The sequence below is a fragment of the Hirundo rustica genome, chromosome 17 (genome assembly GCF_015227805.2).
Source record: "Hirundo rustica isolate bHirRus1 chromosome 17, bHirRus1.pri.v3, whole genome shotgun sequence".
Taxonomy (NCBI): Eukaryota; Metazoa; Chordata; class Aves; order Passeriformes; family Hirundinidae; genus Hirundo; species Hirundo rustica.
In genome coordinates, this window is record NC_053466.1 from 6,271,823 (window position 1) to 6,291,238 (window position 19,416).

At 46.4% G+C, this 19,416-nt stretch overlaps 2 long non-coding RNA genes across 2 annotated transcripts in view; both read right to left on the bottom strand.

The window, feature by feature from the left end:
- Positions 1-3,550: 3,550 nt before the first annotated feature.
- On the bottom strand, positions 3,551-4,568 carry LOC120760564 (uncharacterized). Its single transcript, XR_005703401.2, has 3 exons — positions 4,447-4,568; positions 4,132-4,253; positions 3,551-3,925 (listed from the first exon to the last, which is right to left on the bottom strand). It is a non-coding gene; the product is annotated as an uncharacterized LOC120760564 (long non-coding RNA).
- Positions 4,569-10,219: 5,651 nt separating this feature from the next.
- LOC120760563 (uncharacterized) overlaps positions 10,220-19,416 on the bottom strand; it is a 30,838-nt gene continuing 21,641 nt past the window's right edge. The window contains exons 7-8 of the long non-coding RNA XR_005703396.1: positions 12,360-12,516; positions 10,220-11,355 (exon numbers count right to left, since the gene is read on the bottom strand). This is a non-coding gene — a long non-coding RNA (uncharacterized LOC120760563). The remainder of the gene's footprint in view (positions 11,356-12,359; positions 12,517-19,416) is intronic.

Genomic DNA, 19,416 nt, shown 5'->3' on the forward strand with positions numbered 1-19,416 from the left:
ACTCACCTTAATGTTCAGCATTTATCCATATCTATCTCATGGTAGTTAACATACACAAGCCAGCCAGGCTTAGCAAATCTTTGCCCTTTCCTACTTTATTGATCTGACATTTCCTCTGGAGTATTTCAACTGAGAATTAAATTAACGCCGTATCTATGGACATTACCTAGTTAAAGCAGACCAGCTGCACAGGCTGGCACACCCTTTGTTCAGTCAATCACCATTTTCCTTTTATTAATTCATGAAACCTTGTTGTTATTTCTTAAAAGTGGGAGATGCCATTAGCAATGCTAATGAAAACTACCAGGCTCATTACGGCCAGTGCTCTCCAGACAGAAAGAGCTCTCTCCATCCTGCAGAGACCTCGCTCTGCCATTCCCAGGCAGCAGGAACGAGTTGTTTGCTTTCCCCCAGACATGTTCTTGGGAGAAGATGTGCCTGCCCAGTAACTGCGTGGTGACCAGACAAACCAGCTCCCTGCTCCACCTGGGCCAGCTCCAGGAGTCCCCTGGGATGGTCCCACCTTAGTCCTGGTGCCAAGGACGAGTCAGCACAGGTAGGAATGGCAGAATCCCAGCTCTTTCCCTTCTCTTTTTAAGCTCAAACTATTGGGTTGTTTCCACAGTTAAATATTCATTTTCCCTTTTGCTTTTATGTCGCAGAAACACCGCTGAAAGATCAGCAGGAAAAACAAATTATTCAGGAAAGGCTGTTTGGCCTCAGGAAGAGGTGTCCTCAGCATAGACTCAACTGCCTTCCTGGATTTACAGGGCTTTCTTTGGTATTTAATAAAGATTGCTGCTCTGACACTAAAGAGAAACATCTGCTGCCTTGTGTCTGGCCGGCTTTAACAGCCTTTATTTTTCCTTTCTTAAGAGAACAGTTTGGATTGATTAAGACTCAAGCAAAGTATTTTATACTTTGATACATCCCCAGCTTGTTGAAATCTTACCTGAAATCTTAAAAAAACCAAAACAAACCTACTAAAAAAAACCCAGTACATGAAATGAGAGTCTGGAGGACATGTGAAGGCCCAGGAACTTCAAAGAAACACTTTCAAGGCTGAAGACTGGATCTAAAATCTTTTATATTGCTCCAGCCACAAAGAAGGTCTTCAGCTGGGCTCTGCTCAGGCTGGGGCTCCACCTGCACAAAGCTCTTTTGCAGCTGAGGGGGTCCCAGTTTGTACACACACACACACAGAGAAGCCTTGTGAAGACCAAAATGGGCAAAATCCCCAGCCTTGGACTCTGACCTTACACCCACTTGGAGAGTAAAGCATCCAAAAGTTTCATGTTGCTGGATGACTTGGAGATGTGATGGGAGAACCTGAGGATGCTCTAACACCTGCAGAACTGTGTCTTCAGACTGGAACAAGACAAATTCTCAGTTAGAAGAGTGACAGTAAACATAGAATAAAGAAAACAAATCTGGGGTGGTGCTTTTTATCACATATAAAGCTCTGAACAGGAATTGGTGCAGTCTTGTTGACTCCAAGTATAGAATACCTCCAGGTAAGTAGAAATACTTCTGCTTCACATACTGCCCTGGGTTATTCCTCCATGGAATACCTAAAAAGGGGTTTTTGCTGTCCGATTTCGCTCCCTTCCTTAAAACTCTTCTACTTTTCATTTGCAAAAAGGAAATCTGCCGGAGAAGGTGATAAATGTTAATGTTGGTAAATGCACCGTGCTGGGTGAAGTCGTGGAGCATTCAGGCAGATGATGGCCCTGTAAAAGCATCTCAGAGGAGAGCAGATCAGGCTCAGGGCTGGCTCGATGCTGGGACATGCTCCAGGCTGCTGCTCTGCACCCCAGCATGACCAGTCACAGGGTAAGGGGTTAAGCACATGCAGCCTCTGAGCTGCAGCAAGAGGCCTCCCTCATGCTAAAAATTCATCACTTGAATAGCCCAGCTCAGCAAAAAAGCCTCCATTTCAGAGATAGGGAAATGATGTGCTCCGGTCCCTTGCACGGCTTAGCTGATGGGGTTTAGGAATAATGTGCCTTGCTTCTGCTATCAAGTATAAAAAAAATTCCTTGCTTCTGTGCACCCAAAGGCTCCAATCAAAACATGGGATGTATTTTGTACTGTGGGTAGTAAGTGCCCACTGGGGTTTAGGCTGGGGTTGCCTCACCTCCCCCTGACCACAGGCACCAGTCAGGGACCACCCTCGCTCAGCTCCTCTGTATTTTGTTTTCCCTAAGGACGGTCCCTGTGTGAGCAGGGACATTTAATTCACTCCCTGCTCCTGTAGTTTAATTGCTGAAATCATATTATAGAACTGGAGAAGGACACAAACCATACAAACCAAAGCCCTGGAAACATCGTGACGCCCAACCACAACCCACTCCCTTCACAAAGAAGAAATCACATCAGGTCAGCTTCTGCACAGCCAGTTTATTTGGCTAAGACAAGAGAGTTGCTGGAGCAAATAATTGAGGAATAATATGATAAAACACAATAATAGCAATAACTGCCTTTACTGATGGGCCTCTGAATGAGACGTGCTCAGTGTGCTGCACGTGCCCCACGTGCTGTCATTTCCTCGCTCTGAGCAGATTTGCTGAAGATTTGAGCCCTAATCTGTGCACTGTAACGTTATCTCAGCATTTGTATTTGTGTGCTGATCTTCTGTGGTTAGACGTGGGCTTTGGCTCCCGCAGGGCTCTCCAACACTGATCCTGTCTGTTCCAAAGAACTGCACACTAGATTTTGCATGGGGGAAAAGGTTTATTTTGGTGGGGGTTTTTAATATAATTTTTGGGGGGTGTTGGGTTTTTTTAAAAAAGCAACCAATTTTGGTGTCTGACCCCAGTGTTCACCCTAGATTTCAGAACTGCAAAGGCATCCACTGACTTTGGCAAAAGGGCTTCATCCAGGTATGCAAAACAAATGACCTGAGCACAGAGCAGATCCTCAGCTGATAAAAAATCAGTGAGAGTCCACAGTGCCATTCAAACTGCAACCCAAGGCAGGATCTCTCTGAACCACCGTCCACTGAAAATGCAAGGAGCCAAGTGCAGACCCCAAACTGTTACCAAAAAACGTTGGTTTTTTTTAATGTGCTCAAAATGAAACAGTCCATGTCAGGAGCTTTGTCCTGAGAAGGAAGAACACCTGCCAATCTTATGGTCACAGTCTCCCTTTTTCTTTATCTTGGGCTTCTGACTCCTTAATCTGTTGTGGAATGTCATTTAATTAAGCATTTTCAGGGTTCACTCTAGGCCGTGGGATTATGCTGTAAGCAGGCAACGCTGGCCTGAAGTTGTGATAATTAAGGCCACGAAGGACAGCTTGGCACATTGTCTAATCAGGGAGCCAACATAAATATGCCAGAGCTGGTACTAAATATTTCCACGGTAGAAGCATTCAGACTTTACTAGATGGGGGTTCCCCTAATCATAAAGGGATAGAGAAATAGGGAAGGGGAAAAGGAAAAAAAAAAAAAAAAAAAAAAAAAAAAAAAAAAAAAAGATGCTTTTTCCAGTTAAATTAAATTAGAAAAGAAATAAAAGAATAAAAGACATTAGAAACATTCTTGTCAGGGGAGCGCCTGAAAAGGTTTAATTCCAACCTTCCTAATTCTATGTTTTTATGAATAAAGGACTAATGAGCACTAGGAAGGGGAGGAGCTGGGCAGTGCAGGGCACTGCTGCCTTCTGCAGCCCAGCTCCGAGCCAGAGCCTGGCCCCTGGACCCGTGAGCTGCCCTGCCAGCCCAAACCCCCTCTCCAACGGGAACTGGTGCAGTTGGGCTGGCCCGAGGGATGCTGTGGATCCAGCAGAGGAGCTGCCAGTGCCACCTGTGCCCCCGGTCCCCCAGCACAGAGCAAGGCCAGGGCTGCAGGGGCTGAGTGCTGGCACCAGCTCCACGAACAGCCGCTTCCTCCCCACGCCGGGTGTCACAGCACCCCTCAGGCAGCCTGGGGAAGGAGAAGAATAAATTAGGGAAGGAGAAGCATGAATTAACTCCCGAGGCCCAGAGCCGGTACCTCTTGCAGTGGCTCAGTGCCAGCGGTGTGTCTGCGGGGTGCAGGAGCACTCCCGGGCCACGTAGGATAAACCACCACCTCCTCCTCCTACGCTGAAGGTGCAGAGGTGTTTCTGTAGTCCTGCCTTCAGCTCTCACCTCCAGCTGAGCTGTACACACTGCTTCCTGGGCAGCACCTCTCCTCCCGCCTCCGTTGTCTCCCTGTCACTCCAGTCCTGTGCTCCACACCATCGCTGCATTGTGCACTTGCAGAAAAATGCCTGTGGGAAAAGACAGAACCCCTCAGCACAAGAGCACCTGTCAGGTTTCCATGCTGGTGAGACCCAGTGGGCTCCACCACCACCCAGTGCTGGCACCCATCCCCTCCCAGCCCAGAGTTCATGCACAGACAACACTCTCAGGCATTTCCCCCTGCTCCCTGCTCCCCACATGGAACAGGAATTTACACAGCACCTTTCTCTTGCTGATAATCTTGTCTGTTTTCCCAGTTTGCTCGGGCTTCTTCTGAGCTGGCAGAGGTTTATTTTATCCTTCAACAGGCTCAAACACAGCAGATGGGTACAACCAGCTCGGCTACCTGCTGGAAAGTCTGTATTATGGTTGTGCTATGAATGGCTCACAGAAGTTTCTTTGAAAATTACCAAGTGTGACACACAGTTTTGAGTTCGAGGGTTCCTATTGTTTCCAGTATTGCCAGACATGAAAAGTTCATATAATACAACACCAATGTTCAGGACATTTACAAAGGAGAAGGGGGAAAGATGCGTTCAATTTATACAATGTGATTATAGAAGAAAGACTGAAAGGCTGGATTTAAAAGAGAAAAATAGATAAATAAATGACAAATAGAAAAGAGCTCTATAGTCTAAGCATAACTCCAAGTAATAGTGTCTCCTGGTTACTAAAGGAAATTTTACAGGACAGGGAGACACTTAACTGTCCAGCACCAAGCACAAACCGCTCTGCAATCCGATGCACCAGTGGGTCTCACAGCTACCATTCACACAAAGACATGCAGGAGCCGGGTCACTCTCCTCCTTTTACCTGAGTAAAACGCAAAACAGGCTGGGAAGAAGCCCTGTCCTCCCTCTTTGCGCCAAGCAGGCCCTGGAGCTGACAGCCAGGGCTGCGCACGCAGCGTCGCTCCCCAGCGCCTCCTCATTAGGAGCCTCTGCTGAAACATGCTGGGTGTCATATCCATTTAGTGTCAGGTGACAGGCATTTCCTTCTGTAACGTTCACTTTAGCAGTGGTATTATTACTTTTACTTGAGTGCTTTGATTTAAGCCACGGGAGATGTCACAAATTAGTGTTTACAAAACTTAACACGAGGGGGCTGTCAGTACTTGCTTGAAGACAAGGATTTAGATGGTTGAGACCCCATTGAGGAGGTAGCAGACTAATTGCAGGAGCCAGGGTACAGAAGGATCCTAGACCTAAGTGTCACCTCAAGCAGAAGTGAAATTAATGATGCTGAGAGTGTAGCTCAGCGAAATGAAACACCCTCCCTCCCCCCTTTGGCTGTTTGTTGTTGTTGTTGTTGCTTGAGCTTTTCGACACAGAGCAAAAAGGAATCAAAAGAGCAGAGTGACAGAGTCCAGCTCACCTTGGTAACTGCTCTATCTGCTTACAGCATCCTGCCACTGCACGTGAGATATGTGAACACACTCAGACAGTGAGCATCTCTCTGCTCCTTACTCACAACCCAGCACCAGAGCTACGTGCTGCAAGAGAGCAGATTCCAAGAGGGCTTGAATAAATAAATTGCCTCGTGATTCAAGGAGCACATACAAATTCTTCTGAGATCCAAGAATTCAGTGATACTATCTGGTAGCTGGGAGACTCTTTTCCAGCAGTTAGTTATCCAAGTGGAAGGAATCTATTTTGCATTCAGGAAAGTCTGAAAAATACATGTAATTGCTCTGACTAATAAACAGTCAGAAAAAAGACAAATTGTACGAGTGTGATATTTAAAATCCTTCAAATATGGAAGGCATCAACGTGCAGAGGAATGCAGTGTCCCTTAGAAACGTGGCTGTCCTAAGAGGCCCTTCAGCAAGGCAAGGTATTCCCACATTCACTGTTAATGAACAACAACCTGCCACTGAACACACACCAGCACTAATGAGGAACTTGATGCAAGGGCAGCTTGCTCTGTGAGATGAACATGCCACCTCAGAGCCACCAAAGTGGTGAAGGTCCCATCAGACACCTCCTCTCCAGCCTTTCAACATGATTCATTGCACTGCTCAGTGCAAATCACAAGCTACAAAATTGCATTATCAGTACAGCTCTTTTTAATCAATTCAAGGTACTGATGTTTAAATATCTCCCACACTGAGAAGCAATCGCTGTTTAAACCAAAATTTTTTTTAAAGAAATCATTATAACATTCTCATAATTGCTTATCTCTCAGAAGGAGATAACACAGACACAGCTGCTATTTCAAAGGCCATTTTACACATGTAACTCAAACAGTCACATCTGAAATACAGCAGAGATTCTCTCCAATTCAGGAACCTATTTATTGCTGACTGCATCGTGTGGCAGGGCTGTAGTTTTAATTACACTCGCACCAGAGGCATTTATACGCTGTGATTTGCCCAAGGACTTTTTCCTCTGCTGGGCCCCCTTACAGCAAAACATTTCAAGAGAAGCTCGAGATCACGCTCAAGGGATTTACCGAGCATCTCTGCACCGGCTTCAAGGAGCCGTTTTCCTCTGCATGATGCTGCCTTTGCCTCACCCATGCAGAGCACCTCGTGTGCCCCAGCAGCCACCTCTGCTCGGTGTGGGTGGGTGGGTTCAAACCTCAGCATCACCCCCGGAGCCCCGGGCCTGCCTCCCTAATAGAAAACCTCAGGAAAATATCCGTGCGGTAGATAAGGTCACGTAATGCTGCTGGGGTCAACAGCCGCCTCTATCTGTCTGGATTTTAAAGAGGAAATACGATCTCGCCTGGAAATTGAGTCTCCCCCCCGTCCTCAGGTGAGCGAGCTCCGCTCCTCCCGTCCGCGGCCCGGAGCGCGGCCTCCCCGGGCAGCGCGGCCCAGCAGCGGGGCCCCTCCCGGGGGTGCTCCGGGGCCAGGAGAGCGCCCACAGGTAACGCACAGCTCCTGTGAGCAGCACGGTCTCAGCTCCCCAGGAGCGCCCCTCCCGCAGGGCTGTGCCCCTTTTTGCCGCTCTCCGGGCCGTGCCCAGCCGCTGAGCCCAGCAGGGAGGGGATGATCCCCGGACCCCGCAGCCGTGTCCCCAGAGAGCACATGCCCTCTTCCAGCCCCCAGGGAGCCGGTGAATCCCGTATCAGCCCCTGCTCCAGCCAGTACAAGCAGAGGCTCTGGGAGATCGCAATTCGCATTCCAATCAGTGATTAGAGACCCCAGGAGCCAAGATTTCCCACCAGCTCACAAGGGATTCATTGTCCTCCGCCTGATGTGGCCTGAGATGCAGATCTCCAGCTCCGCAGTACACATTCCTCCGTGGTCCCCATGACCAAATCCTTTCTCCCATCCTCTCCTGCAAGGAGCAGAACTAAACGCAGTGCCCGAGCAGCAGGTTTGGGAAGTCCCGAAACATGCTGGCCCATCAGGATCATCCATCTTCCACACAGTACAGGCCTTAGGGCTTCCAAAAATTAATGACAGTGGAAAACCAGAGACATTTCTTAGGAAAATACACATACTGATATTACTATTGCTAGTACTGAAGAAGGCACTGGTGCTTGTGTTGTTCCAACAGTTAATTATCTTCACTTTTAAAAACGTGCATCCTTTTTCCCCTGACAGAAAACTGTGCCAACAAATTAGTCAAGCTAATCAGTGCCCTGACTCACTACCTAACGTCTAAGAACAGGAGAAAGAGATGAGATAAAATACATAGGTAATACAGGTTCTAGAAAACTACAGATAAAAATACTCTGGAAAGTAGGTTAAATTACCGGGAAGATAAGGCACATTAAAAAACAGGAGGATATGAATCAATAATTTACATTTCAGAACAGTTACTCAGACATTTACAAGAGCTTTCAAACACCTGTCTCCCTCATCCCTCTCCAGATCTTGACCCTGAAAATGATCCCCAGCAATTTCCTCAGAACTGAAATAATTTTTACACCCTCCTGCAATTTTGCTAGACAGGAACATGGCAAGTGAATGGAAGGGAGAAAATATTTGGGGCGTAGGAGGGGATCTCTCTCTTGATTGCGGTTGTTGCCACCAACACAGCGTAGGTGATTTCCCACCACTTATAATTTGAACAAATTAATGCAGTTCTGGTGCTAGACATTGTGTTTAAGGACACAGAGCCCCTGATGCTGTTAACACAGCTGGAATGCCAGCTCGGAAATGTCAGCTCTCCTCCCTACGCTGCAAAAGCTCCACTGTTAATTTTGACATCTGGTTTTTAGTGAGATGCATTTCTTGCAGAGCAAATGCACACTGACAAATCCGGGGCCCTCTGTGTATTTCGGTAAATTGCAATCCATTATGAATATATATCTTGCTGTAATGAAATGTTAGCTTTGCAGTTGCAACACAAGCTGCCCAAGTATCTGGTGGGAACATTTAATAACAATAATATTTTGCTACCTCATTTAAGCATCCCTAATACACTTGCCTGGATGAAGTTTTTTTTTCCCCTGATATATTAACAGCTTAATAGCACACAGGTGAAAGCAACAAGGTGATATTGAGATAAAAACTTCCCTGGCAGCTTGGAGCCTCTCTGCAGAGGAAGCAGAACATTGACATGTCTGCAGCAGTTCCCACTGGGATCTGGCTGACAGCAAACATCATGGATCAAGACAGTCCTGCGACAATGCACAGCTCAATTACTGCACACTGCTCGCCCCGAGTGTGCTGGGAGGGCCTGGCCACGTGTGCCAGGGATCTGGGGGTGGTGATGGGGGCACCGAGCACGTCCCCCACAGGGAAAGAAGCAAGGCTGGTGAAAAGCCTTCCCTGCACCTGCTTTCCAGCACTGCAAAGAAGGAGTCTTTGCTCTTTTCGGTGATAAACTATTTATTTTTCCTCTATTTAGCCCAAAATATTCTGAACACAAAATCAGACCCTGATTCAAGGAATCGCATCTGTCCCAGAGCAGAATGGCTGAGGACACAGTCAGGGATGCCAGGGAAGCTCTGCACACCCAGGGCAGCCTGAGTGCCTGGGACTGTGCCCTCAAATGCTGCTTCTGAGCAGCTGCAGCCGTGGCACGCAAAAGACTCCAGGCTGCGTTTAGTCCTGACCTATCTGAGATCCATGTGCTTCAACCGGCTCAGTTTGACTCGGCCCTGGCTGTGCATCCCAGTAAATCAGCTCCTGTCACCAGCACAGTGCTGCAAAGGAGCCCACGTCAGTCTGGGGGCACAGTGGCTCCCTCCACTCCAGAGGGGCTGGCTGCCTTCTGCTGACCCCGACGGGCCCTGGTGACAGGGATGCTCAGCAGTGCTTTGTCCTACAGCAGCCAGCACAGAGCTGCCCTGCCTGGAGGGAGCTCTACTGGCTGAGGGTGCCCAAAATCCCAGGTGAGCACCCTGAGCTCAGGCTCTGGCAGCACACACAGGAGCTGGGCAAGAGCACGAGGTTGTGGTTGTGCGCTTCAGAGCCAGAGGAGAGGTGACAAACCCCACCACTGAGACAGACACACACCCAGGGGCTCCAAACCCCGCGGTCAGGCACTGCTGCTCTCAGATCTGCCCTCCCACGGGGCCAGGGAGGGGAGGGCAGACCCAGGCAGCACCTGGGGAAGTCCAGCGGGTCAGTGCCAGAACCTCTCTGAGAAAAGCAAAAAGGAATCACCCCCACGGCAGAGCCAGCAGCAGGCTGGGGACACCACGGCCACCCCCTCAACGTAGCATCACGGTTTTCTGCTCTACTGAAAAGTTAGTTAATTTAGCCCAAAGCTTCAGCAATATCCAACTCTACCTGATACTAAGGGATCTGTCAGAAATAGATTAAAAAGCAGGCAGCAGTTGAGTAAATCATGGCAAGTTATGACAAAAAAAAAAAAAAAAAGGTACAGTGAGGCCTTGACACCAGAAAAAAAGACCAAGGAGATATTTAGACACAAGCATAACTTTAAATCTCATTAATTTTGGAAGAATTGCTCTCTATCTTAAATGATATAAAATAAAAATCAACTATAGCATCTAGAAAGAAAACCTCAAGAAGCCATTAAAACATTTAATGCGGTTTATAATCAAGAAAAATGAATATAAGGTGGCAGGGGGAAGGCAACCCAGCAGCACAGGTACTACAATTCCCAGGGATTTATGAGCAGCCTTGGTGTGGGGAGAGGAGAGTTTTTCCAAAGCAGACTGGACACAAAAGCCACACAGAGCTTTACATGACAGGCAAACAGACAAAGAGAATCACAAGTTCTCATTTCTTCTAAATTGCTCACCACGTCCTGCTCTAGCACATAAAAATTGGAATGCTATCCAACATAAATCAAGACTCCAGACAGTAAAATCTAGAAGGAATTAGGACCTGTGTTTTTTCATCTCAAATCAGTGCCTCGTCCATCTACTGGAACAGTCCTGATCCCAGATAAAAAACAGCTTGCACCATCTGCTATTACTGTCAAATTTATTATTATACTCCTTGATTGTATTTTGTTTTGAAGTGCTGCTTCATGGGAAGGCGGCAAAGCTCACAGTGGAAAGACTTTACCGACATCAGGGATCTGGATCAGGCCCCTAGTGAGCGGAAGAGAATTAATATTAATTCCCAACTTTCCTATTTGAGCATGACGTGCCCCCAGGCTTGCTGCTTGTCTTAGCAGAATCACTATCTCCTGCTTAGGCATGACAATATTTGTCAAGTGTAATGCTCATTAGGCTGCTGTGTGGTCAGGCCAGCAGTGGATAAACACTGGGGAAGATCAGGTGGGGACTAAAGGTCTGGGCTTTGTGGTCAGTTCCAGCCATCAGCGTTAACGATGTCACCATGGAGAGAGGGAAGTGCTTCTCCAAGGATGGTCTTGACAACACGCCTTGGCTACGAGGAGCTGGCGATGAAAAATGTAGTGTGTGTGCACCTCCAGCCCCTGCCTAACCCCCTCGGTGATTTATTTCAAGAATAGTCTAGTGGCTTCTTTTTTTAATACCTGAATAAAAGGCAGGCTTTGTAACCTGAAGTGCATTCTCTTGTATTCTTCAGAATTCACGCTGTTGATGATACTTCAACCTGATGTCTAATCAAAGAGAGGGAAAGCAGCACAGGAGCTGAAGGAAGTTTCCTATCCTTGCCTTTGTTTTGAACTCCACACTTTTCCCCACCCTGGGAGCCCTGGGATTTCCCAGCAGTCGCAGACATTTTGACTCTATTTGCTTGGAGAGTTCTTGTCCCAGTTCCTATGCAAACTGGGAAAAAATAGGGTTTATTAGCCCTCTGTTCTTGAAATATTACATGGTTGGGGGTTTTTTTATGTTAATAATTATTAAAATGAGGCTATAGGTTTGCAACCTCTTAAAGGGAGAAGGATAAAAAAATCCGCTTTAAGTCTTACAAAAGCAGAAAGTTGTGGCAATACTTAAAAATACTCACTAAAGGGAAACTAATGGTATGCATAATCATCTTCGACTGGCAACATCCCACTTTCCACCACAGGAGAAGGGCCACTCATCAGGCCTCTGCTGCCAACATTGCAGGGCAGTGCTTCAGTGAAAGCACCATCAAAGAAAGCAAAAATAGCACGAGATTTTGCAACCCTTACAGAGTTCCCCGAGCACTTTAAATACAAATGAGTAGCAGGTCCTTAAAGCCCTGTGAAATTGGCATATGCATAACGGACTAGGCAACATGGGTAATCCAAACAAAAAAAAATAACCCAAAAAATCCATGGTCCAGCCCTTCCCTAAGGAGGAAATTACTTAAGTTCAGTTTTAAGCAGGACTTAAAACCATGTATTTAAGCTTAGGACAGATTGAACGCCTTGCTGAAGGAGGAGTGCTTTGATCAGAGTCATCATTTGTTTAACCTATGACCATTCATTTCAATTTAATTGACATCCATCATCCTCACCCATGCAGTGTAACAGAGCACTGATATGGGGGGCCTGGCCATATTCCATTCACTTAATTGCATTTGTCAGCCTAAACAGAACCCTCCACGTCAGGTTATTTATGTACTTGTCCACAGACAAGCATACTAGCGTTCAATATTTGATGCGTTCCCTAAAAGAGAAAACCACATTTTCTGTAAGTGAGGTGTAGCTCAGCCCGTAATTCGAACTCTCAGCATCCATGAAATCCTGCAATCCATTTATGCCTGCTTTGTAGAGCTGATGTTTTCTTGGTGGTCTAAAGCCTTTTATTTTTCTCTTTTCCTTTCCAGCATGTGCTCTTGTACTTACCAGGGCACTTACAGTATTATTTAGGTTGCTGCCTGCGATATTTTCAAGCCACTAGAAGACAGTTTCTTAGATATTTTCATAATATTTTGAAATGCTGATGAGGATTTAGCATTAAAATTAATGGCAGCCAGCCGTGGTCTTTCAGATGCGAAAGACTGTGCAGTATTTTCTGTGGAAAAAAAAAAAGGGGGAGCAGTGGGGAGAAGAATGGAGATATAAATAGCCAGTCTTGCTTTTCTCTAGGCAGGATCCTTTTAATCATGTAAAATAGATTTTAAAGATTAAAGGCTCTAGGCTCCTTTCTGCCTTTGCTCATGTCTCATATCACCGATTTTTTGTATGTAATTTGAATGAAAAAGGACACACATCGTGTTTTCATTTGCACTATCCCAAACTGGAATTTCTCCTTGAAGAACTTAGCCTCTACCTCCTTTGCTACAAGGAGGAAGCCACCATACCTGTGTGGAACAACACAAAACAGGAGGGAAAAAACCCAAAAATCATTACCCTACTTCTTGGACCTGGAACTTCACTTCTGAGATTTCATTTGGAGCCATGTCTTATGGGCTGCAAAGGAGACAGAAGAAATAGGGTCCAGCTGCAGCCTCAGATTTCATCCAAACACCATAAAACTGCACTAATTGAAACAGGGGCATCAGCACTGTGAAGAAATGGCTGCACCAGGGGCAAGAGATCTCTGTCCCACTCAGAAAGTTCAATGGTACCAGGGCTGCTCTGCAGGAGCTGCCAAAAGCACAGGGCAGAGAGGAAAGGCCCAGCTCCACAGAGGAACAGTGAATCAAAGTTCTCCTGCAGGATAGCACAGCCTGGCAAGAAGCCAGAGGAGATGCTGGGAGGAGAGAATAGATGAAAGAACTGAAAATCTGGGGCAGAAGAGCCTGCCCGTGCCCATGAACAGTCTGTTGACAGAGCTGGAGCCAAGAAACTTTCTTCTTCTGCCACTGGCATGATAAACGCGGTTTTGCCACATCACTCCCTCTCACCTAGACACACAATGCAACAGGACTTGCATCGTAGCACAGGTCAGTTCTCATTCTTAAATCCACTTTTCCAATGGAGGTTACCATCAATTCCTCTTAGACATTGACCAGAGCATCTATCTCCACCTTACACTCCTCAGACCTGCAGCTACAGTCCCACTCAGTTTCCAGCTGTGACTCCTGGAGCAGGATGTCCCTCATCTCCTCCAGGATTCTGAGGCCAACAAAAATCAATGTTGGAATGTATTGGTTTTATTACACCTGTACTTAGTTGTACTTCCCAAATGACACAGGCACAGGATATCTGGATAATTCCCCTTGATTACATTTATAAATACTCAGAGCATCCTAACTTTTTTCCATATACTAAAATATCAGTGGCCTCATCAGCTGGATATACTTTCATATTCATCAGCCAAAATATAGAAAGGAAACAAAGGACACTGTTCATCAGACACAAGCCCATAAATCCTCCTAATGACATTTGGAATTCACCTAAAAATCCTGGCCAAACCTGAGAGTTTTCTGGTGAGCTTCATCTCCGTGGGTTTAACAAGTAGAGTCCTGTACTCCACACAATTACTCTGCCATGCACGTGGCCTGTGGGGAAGGAGGTACCTGAGAGCAGAGAAGCCATGTTTATATTTAAGAAGCTGTTGTCATTCTTAGTAGTGTCTTCTTGTTGAGACTGCACAGTTAGAGTGAAAATAAACCACAGCATTTGTGTTGTGATTATAAATCACAACAGTTTGTGTTGGATTAGACCTTTAGAGATCGTGTAGTCCAATCCCTCTGCACTGACCTCAATGAGATCAGGTTGCTCAGAGCCCCATCCAACCTGACTTTGAATGTTTCCATGGATGGGGCATCCACCACCGATCTGGGCCATGTTCTCCAGTGTTTTACCATATTCATCGTACAAAAAAACTCTTTCTTGCATCTAAAACAAACGCACACAACCATACTACAAGAAAATAAAGCATGTCTGTTATTACAGGCAAAGACTTTTTCTTGACAACTCTTGAAATGAAAGTTCACAAAGCACATACAGCATGGGCAGTGGCAGCACAAACCTCCCCCAGCCTGCCTGGGGGATGAGGGCAGCGTGTTCCCAGCCTCCTGCCTCTCTGCCAAAAGTGGCCACCAGCACTTTCAATTAATTCCAGGTGGGTTTGTCCCACAGGCACGGATCCACTTGGAGCTGAACCAAAACGCTCCCCTTGCTGCACGGATACTGCACATACTCCGCTCACTCCCAGCCTGCAGATCTGTTTCAAGGTCCTGACCCGAGTTTTTAAAGCCCTTAATAGGCGAGGGCCTAATGAACCTTGGGGACTGCTTCTTACTGCACAGCCCAAAGCAGCAGCTGTGATTGCTCGGGGTGAGCAGGGCTCAGCGAGCTCAGGGTGAAGCCCTCCTCGCTTTCTGCAGCCAAGCCTCCTGCCACCAAAGCCTCAGCCCTGACTTTTAACAAGAATAACATCCTCAGACACTCATCTGCAGTCCTGCCACAGCCTTCTCCACTATGGCTGCTGCAACATTCATTAAAACATAGCACAAGATAAAGGAAGGCTGCATTTTTTTAAGAAACCCTTCTTTTTGGAAAAAGGACATTGCTTCATGTCCTTGCAGAAAGCCACGGTCAGGTCACGTCCCCAAGAGCAAAGGGAGAGGAACACTTTTTAGATTATAGAGAAGCAGGTTTGGGAGTGAACTTGAGAGGTGAAGGTCTCATCCCCACTGGGCTACAGCAAGGGCAGCTCCAGCATGGGCACCCTGAGGGAGCAGCTCTGCAGTGAATAGAACCAGCACACTTCACATCCAGAGCAGCACAGCCAGGCCCTCACAGCATCACCCTTCCTAGCAAACTCAGGGAGAGGCCATGCCAGATGTGTGTGTGGAGCCTTCGTGTTGGTAGGAGCCAACACTACATGCAGCAGAAAGAAGAAATTCCCGATTCCTGGTGTATTAAAGCTCCCTCGTTTGCTTATCAGGCTCTTCTCACTCTTGCACATTCAGTCTCTGCTTTTTCTGCTACGCAGCTATGAATAGAAATGCAGAATCACCCTGCCCCTAAATGCTGATTTGAAAGCTTGTCTGTACCTCCATCCTGCTTGCCACATGCTATTTCGTACTTTAATATTAACTTTAAAATAGATGACAGGCTGAAACACATCCAGCCTGTTACTCCTCCAGCACTAGCACCACTCTCTCCCTGCAATCTTCCTCTCCAAATCCATCTGCCCCCTTTGCCTCCCTCTGCCCCCTTGCTATCCTTTCAGCAGAGCACAGCCCTTGCAAAGCCAGTGCTCACCTGCACCTTCCAGAGCCCACCAGGCACAGCTTTCGCTGAAGCCCTTGCCTTGCCAAGCAACTCATTCCTCTCTTCCTAATCTTTGAACTTTAGCTGGCCACACTGGGCCCTTCTGGACAGCACGTTCATCTGCTTTCCCAGCCTGCTGTGTTTTGTAAGCACGGGCTCCTTCAAAAGAATAAGCAGTAATTACTGCAGCCACACCTATACTGGAAATGCCTGTGCAATGATCTGTAGCTCATACAAAGAAAACAAGAGCTGTAAAGAAATAAGCATCTGTTTGATATCTGGTCCTTCTCCGCAGCAGGGACCCGATTCTTTGAAGCCCTGAGCTGCCAGAGCCCCTGAGGGACCTCAGTTTCTTCTCATACATGCAAATCCAAATCAGAAGTCACACTATTGAAGCCAAGTGAGTTATGCAGGTGTAACCTCAGCGTGACAGAGAGAGCCCATGGATGTCAACAGAGCCTGGAACAGGTGCCCTTTCGCTTTTCACGCAATTTTTCATTCTCAGCCACTTGTTTAGCGCAGCTACACCAGCACGTGTAGAGCTGGTGCAAAAGGGTGGCTGATATTCAGGAGAAATCACACGCTTAGATCAATGCACACTGCAGGTATTCAGCTGGAACCAAATATGTTGGAAGCAGTGTAAACCCCAGGGGGCTTGTTTGCTAATCAATAAACACGAGGAATGCATGCCACTGAGTTATTGCTGCAGTGTTAATTGTAGCTATACAGGAGGGCTTTTTCATCGCTGAAGAAACAGACGTCTTCAAGAAGTGTGGCTTCTGCAAAACGGAGATGGTATGAAAAATACATTGCTATTCACTTCTCTGATGTTTTTAGCTTTAGGAGAGCATAGGAGGTTCTCTGTTTTGTGGCTGATTAGAATCTCCCTGCGCTGCCTCACGGAGGAGAAAGGGAAGTTCGCAGTGCTTCCAATGCCCTGGCTTACCACAAGTGACATTTAAGCAGTCACCTGGGGGAAAATCCCAATGGGAGCACTGACAAAGCTCACCATTTGAAAAAGGTCACACCTTCTCTTCTTGCTCTGAATAGATGTTGCTGTCCTTAAAAACCTTCCAGTCCCAGTCTCCCTCCTCACAAGCATGTGATGGAGCAGCCAGCCAGGGCACTTCCAGCCAGGAGGAGACGCAGGGCACCGCTGCTCTGCAGAATTTTCTCATGCCTTGTTTTCCTCTTGATAAATTGCAGATAAATCAACTCATCTGAGAGCAGGTGCTCCTGAGTATCAGCAGCACAGGCATCAGTACAGGCACAGGCTGTGCAGTGGGGTAGAGATACTTCTCTCTAAGGTGACTGAAAACAGATGGCAAAAATGTAATAGCACTCCAAACCCGGGTGGACATGGCATTTGGTGTAAGTGTGAAGGAAAAAGGGAGATTCATAAAGAGCAGCTTTAATCAAGGCATTCAGAGCAGGAATTGCCCTTTAGCAGCTCTGATTCAGCCTCTGGAAGAGCCTATTAGATACAGACACTAAAAAAACCCCCCAAAACCTAGCCAGCTAAAGTTAGCTTTGTGAAACCTCTCTCTTGTTTCATTGATTAAGGCCCATCCTCACTCACCAATTTAACTAGAGGAACAAAGAACCAGCAGATGGAGAAACATCATCTTCACCCTATGGATGGAAACTAGACCTCTGGTAACACTTTGAGCACAAGGTCAGGGAAGGCTCTCAGAGCAGAAGTCAAACCTGGATTCATGAGGTTCTAGCTCAGGACCTCAGCTGAACCTCCCAGTTTAATCCTCTTTGTTTGAACCTGCAAGTCTCAGCCCTAACTCTTCAACTTTATGGGGAAGTGCCATCCTAGCCCCAGGCTGTCCAAGTAAAAGCAGCACCATGCCAGGCAGCTGGACTCAAACAGAGCTCTCTGTCCCCCTCAGTACCAATCCTCCACACGGGCTGCAGAGACTTCCAACTGAGTCATCCCGTGGGATGAAACAGGACAGCCCACAGCGGTAATCCCAAATGCTGCAGTGTGCTAGAAAATCAGTCCCTGACTGCTGCAGTCATGAAAATACAATAAACATGCCCTATGATTCCATTTTTAGTTGCTTTTCAATGCAGCACTGCAGTTTGTCAGGCTTTCTTGTCCCAGCTGGAATAGATGAATTGCTGATGCTTTTTAGGACCATTGGCAGATGAGCACAATAGAAACATCGCTCAGATATTGATGACTAATGCACACAGAACGCTTCCAAAAACTGTGTTGCCATCGCAGCTAAACAAAGTGTACTAAATTAACATTCACATGGAAGGAGAGGAGCTCATTTCCACATATTCAGCATTTAAATGAACCTATGGCACCGCTGTGAAACTCAGCTGAAATCAAAAACTGGCCACAGTTCTCTTGAAAGTTTCATGGACCTACCAAACCCTAACTCAGGTTTCAGGCTGGCAGCAAAGCCTGGGATCTCTCACAGGGTTTGGGATTTCATTAGAGAAACCTCTAGCCACTACTAGAAGAGCTTCTCTTGGGTCACAGAGCTGCATATATCATCCTCTCTTTAAATTATTGTTGCCTTGCTGCAGAATTGACATGAGTTACTTGTACTGAAGAGTCTGGCACATTTCAAAGCTCAGAAATCTTTACCAGCTCAAAGGTATTAGATCAGCTTCTTCATGGGAAACCTCCCAGACAGTTTTCCCTTCAGGACTGGAAGTAATCTGCTTGAGCTTGGCACAGGACAGGGCTAACTTGCAGAGCTAAGAAAAATCCTCGCAATGGCTGAAAACGCCACCGCCACAAGAAGTGAAAGCACAGGGAAAAATAACCTGATTTTGAAAGAACCCAAACCAGCCATAACCAACACACCCAAGAGCAAGACAAGGGAGCTACAGACAGACTAATGCAGCAAAAGGAAGAGCCCTGTGTCTGGAGCAGGGTTAAGAATATGACTCACAAAAAAGTTCTGTTGCTGTCATCTCTGACTAAACCTTATATTGTGTCCAGATATGAAATGATCTGACTCCATGGAGAGTTCAAGCACTTGGAGGGAAACAGAACTCCCAGCCCCAGTTCCCAGCTCTCACAGTCATTTGAACCCTCCTACACAGGGTTGATCCATCCACTTGAAAAATTATAAGCAGGAAAAAAACCCAAACAAAACAAAATCACGCCAACTTTTTTTCCCTGCCCTGTGTTGCTCTTAGACTTCCTATTATGATGACAATAAAACTTATAAAATGCAGAAGCACAGACCATTTCAAGTCTCCAAGATAGCACTGCTTGTTTTGTGGCTAAAGTTTTAAACATTTTCTTCAACACTTTGTGAGGGCTGATGCGTCAGCACACTTAGAAATTGTCTTGAGTATTTTTTCTAGCCCTCTATTCAGGTTATAGTTTGTTCTTCAGGTACAAGCAGAGCAGATCTGGCCATCTCTGGCCATGGTATCAAACCCAAAAAGTCCCTTTTCATACAGATTTCAATAATCTTTGCACAGGTAAAACTTGTATTGACTCACAGCTTTTTGCAATGCCATCAAACCATTAAGAACCCTAGATACTGGCTCACGTTTCATAGATAAATATCCATCATTTCTCTTTAAACAAGAATATCACCTCCATGCTCCTGGTGATTGCAACTGCTGAGAGCCAGACAGGGTGGATATATTTTAACAAAAAGCTCCCTTCCAACAGACTGAGCCCATATTCATAAAATTATTGAGGGGAGAGAGGGAAGAACAGGAAATGTTCTTGAAAATAGTAGAATGTTTTTATACATCTCAT